The following is a 4,350-nucleotide window of genomic DNA, read 5'->3' as shown; positions in this document are numbered from 1 at the left end:
ATTATTATTATTATTATTTATTTTATTTTATTTCAATCATTAAACTGTTCCTATCTCAACCCAAGAGTTTTCTCACTTTTGCTCTTCCAATTCTCTCCCCCATCCCACCGGGGGGAGGAGGTGAATGAGTGACTGTGTGGGGCTTGGCTGCTGACTGGGGTTAAACCATGACACCTATTTAATCAGAGTTGCTGCACCTATGCAGTTACAACAGACAGATATGATTGCAATCTCTCTCACAGAAGGATCAGCTTTAGCAAATTCAGCCTAATTCTGCAGAGAAAAGAATCCTACTACAGCTTAAATTGGCAACACTTGTGACAGCTGCAGCAATGAAAACGGATATAGTACACACAACAGGGGACATAAAAAATAGTAAAGGAAACACCTGAATGCATAGAGCAGTATCCGTCTAATCCTCTCAGGCTTGAAACACAATCTGGAAATCTCTTTTTTTGAGGCTTTTGTTTTGGTTTGGTTTTAATTTTTGTTGGTTTTTTTTAATTGTTCATTTTTAATCTGTCTTAAGGAAAATTTTAAGGAGTAGGATCTTGGCCCAGCTGATATCAGTGAGAATTTTGCTCAGCTGGAAAGGGGTATTCTTGGAAATCACTTCCTTCGGCAGGGTATATGTATCTTTTATGCAAGGCTGAAGAAGTGAAGAAATTAGAAAATTGTTTCATAAGAGAAGTTTTTCAACTTTTTTGAACCTTCAAAGGCAATCATATTTGGTTCCTATCAAGTTCTGGAGGCAGATTCAGTCATCCCTAAAGAGATATAAACAGGAGGATGGTTGAGTTATAGTAAAAATTCAGTTGAAAATGGTCTTACTAATGCTGTTCTGAAGTATAAATATTCAATTAAAAGGAAAAATAATGAAGCTTCTATTAAACAAAAGAGCACCAGCAGTGAATATTACTGAAGCCCAAGGACAAGCATAACTCTTGTACCAACAATAATGCAGATTTTGTGCATATATTATGGATTATATTCTCGTTTCCATGCACATGCATTAGCATTAATGGGCAAGAAGTAGGCGATAGATCCATTTGCACGGCTACCCAGTATCAGCAACAAAATTCATTACATTCACACACCCTCTGACTCTTTTGATTCCTTCTGAAATAAATCCAAATATTCATCATCAAGGACGTTAGGGAATAAATTATTTTCCATTTCTAGAATGTCCACAAAAAGATCAAAATGATTTCATTTGGTAGTATAATTTACCCAACAAAGTTTGCAGTTTATTTTGTTCTAATTCTGTTGATTGTGGAAGGGGTTTGCTGCAAAGTCAGTGCTGCAAATGTTGGTTGGTAATGACTGGTCATGTAATATTGTTTTTTCTCTCCATTTACTTATCCAATGCAAGTAAGAGGAATAATTTTATGATTTGATGCCCTTCTCAGTGAGGCATTTGACAGTTTTTTTTGGGAATCCCTTCTCTTCTCTGCTGCCAGCACAACAGAAGTTCAATCTGTCTAAAATCTCTCTAAGGCATTGCCTGTGAACTTCTGCAGTTTTCTGTGATCTTCATAGTTAATAGTGAAAAATAACTTCATTTGCTGACTCCTTCATGTGAAGAACATGTTTTTGTTAGTTTTGGTAAATACTGAGGTCACTTACTGGTGTTTTTGCAAAAGATCTGTCATAAGATTTTACTGCTGCACTGGAGCAGCAGGCTGTTCCGTGTGAAGTTACTTCTCTGAATGTGAGATTGAAATTCACTTCCAACAAATCTCTGAAGGTCTGTTGAGCCCCCCTGCTGGTCCAGGTTGGACTTGAAACTAAAATTCTTCCTAATTATGAAGAAAGAATAGATTCTTTGTGTTTAACTACTTGACAAAATGTTAAGAGGTTAATAGGCAGAATAGAAGACTCATAATTATGAAGTAAAATTTTGACTTGACTGAAGCATGAGTTAACTAGAGAATTAACTAAAGCAATAATAATAATAATTATATATGATAACGTTGTTTAAAATGTAAGAGGTAATGAATTCAAAATGCTTGGTGTTGAGAAAATACCATACACTAACATTGCTAATAATTTTGGTCATTACTGCATTCTTTTCTGTATGGCTGAAGCGTATTATCCCAGCCCTTCCCTTTAGAATACACAGTACCAATGCGAAGGGGAGGGCAGGAAGGGAAGCCAAGGCTGGCTGGGCTTTGCAGCAGCAGATTATCCTTGCAGAACGCATCTCTGCAGGGGGTTCTCCATAACAGGAGGGAAGGTTTCAGGTGAGATGCAGGCATAGTAGCGTCTGATGCTTTAGATCTGTTGGCACTTTGCTGCCAGGACTGCTGCAGAGGTGTCGAGATTACTTTAGTATATCAAGTTATTGCTACAAATCCTCATCTTATAGGTATTAAGTAGGTAGGACAGTCTTGCAAAGGCAGAAGCTTTCTTAGCACTGAAATGACTGCAGAGTTGAAAGGGTTAATCCACATTTTGTCTTCATCTCCAGGCATGCTTCAGATGCATACATCTGCCACAGGATAGCGATTCAGATGTTAGCGTTGTTTGATAAAACACTCGGACCAAAGGAATCTATTGGTGTTTCTTTACAACCATAACTTCAGAGGGCGTTTCCATGGGTTCTATTGGCTTGGCTTTGCCTTTTTGTCTACTAGAGCACATGACGGTGCTGCCTTCAGGTGGGGAACATTTGTTAAAACGTTCAGTCTTAGGAAACAATGCAGGTCAATGTGCGTTGATTGTGAAGTGTTTTCTTTACTAGAATAAGAATTTTTGAAGGTGCTTCTGGAATACAATACATATTTATGGTTTTGACAAGCTAAGAGGTTATTTGTGGTGAATTGGTAAAAGCCAGATAACCAGCACTATAGTCTTTCTTGTTAATGCCATGTATAATACTTTGCTTGGGGGGGGAGATGTATCTTTATGCCAAATGTCTCTGCTCAATTACAAGTTTTAAATACGAGATACTATCTTAACCATGCTGGGAACCTGAATGTTTCTTTTTAAGCACGATGGTAAGAATACATAATGCAGCGCTCTTCAACTTTTCAAAACATTTGTGTGATGCTGTTATTAAAAGAAAAAAGAAATAGTATTGTTATTTTAAACATGGATAGAACATGCATTAGAAGTTTGTATTATGTTATGTCTTTCTGTTGTCATAAGAATTAAAAGCACAAGTGAAAATTAATTTGGATCATTCGTAGGGGAGTAAGCCCCGATGTTTTGAAAATTCAAAAACTGGATTAGAAACACCATATGCTACATATGTAGATGTGATATAAAAAAGAGCAGCATGAGATACTGTTTTAGTATTGGATGAGATTGTGGGCAAGTCCCTATAGGCACAAAGCATTCAAAAAGCTGGTGTGGTGAATTGGAGATTCAAACTTATGTTTAGATATCCTTAGACCTCTAGCTGAAATAGCCCCTGAATTCACTGGGTATTTCCTCTCCAAATGTCTCTCTAAATAAGCTTTTCAGCATGTCTAGAAATGGATGCAGAAGAAAATAATTTTTTTGTGTGTTTTTTTTTTTTTTCCTTCTCTCCATGCACTATCCAGGATAAAGAACATCAATGAACAGTTTTTCTCTGTTCTATACTGTTTTGGCTTTTCTGTAGATAGTGGGAGCCATTTCTATTTTTCTCTGATGCTGTTCTCCACTCTTCATCTATTCATGTTATCCTGCAATATATGGAAGTTATTTGGCACTCATCCCTGAATTAAACTGCCATTTATATAGAAAAGTTAAAAATATTAATTGACAGAATTTTTATATCTCCCTCAGAATGTGGCTTCACTCACCTCTCTACACAGATCACCTTCTACCAACTATGCTTGAAGTTATTTTTTTCTGGTATAGAATGTAAAATTTCATTCATTCAAGGAAAATCTTTTCCGCCTCTGCTTTGAGTAATGACTTCTTTCTTTAAATGCAGGGAAGTCAACAATATCGTGCAGTTTATGGAAATACAATTGCTTAGTATTTGTTTATTTCATTTCTTGCCAAGCCTATGGCAGTAACACAAAACTGTTTAATTAGGTGACATTCTTGATCAGCCAAGAGTCAAAGTTCAACCCATTTATATCTAGTATAATATTTTATGATTTTTTAAAAGCTCTTTAGAATTATAGAATCATTCAGGTTGGAAAAGACCTTTGAGATCATCAAGTCCAACCGTTAACCTGGCCCTGCCACGTCCACCACTAAACCATGTCCCTGAGCACCACGTCTACACGTCTTTTAAATACTTCCAGGGATGGTGACTCCACCACTTCCCTTGGCAGCCTGTTCCAGTGCTTGACAACCCCTTCGGTGAAGAAATTGTTCCCAAGATCCAATCTAAGCCTCCCCTCGCACAAC

Source organism: Aptenodytes forsteri, unplaced genomic scaffold (genome assembly GCF_000699145.1).
Source record: "Aptenodytes forsteri isolate BGI_AS27 unplaced genomic scaffold, ASM69914v1 Scaffold47, whole genome shotgun sequence".
Taxonomy (NCBI): Eukaryota; Metazoa; Chordata; class Aves; order Sphenisciformes; family Spheniscidae; genus Aptenodytes; species Aptenodytes forsteri.
The sequence above is the reverse complement of the archived record's forward strand: the minus strand, read 5'-3'. Positions refer to the sequence as shown.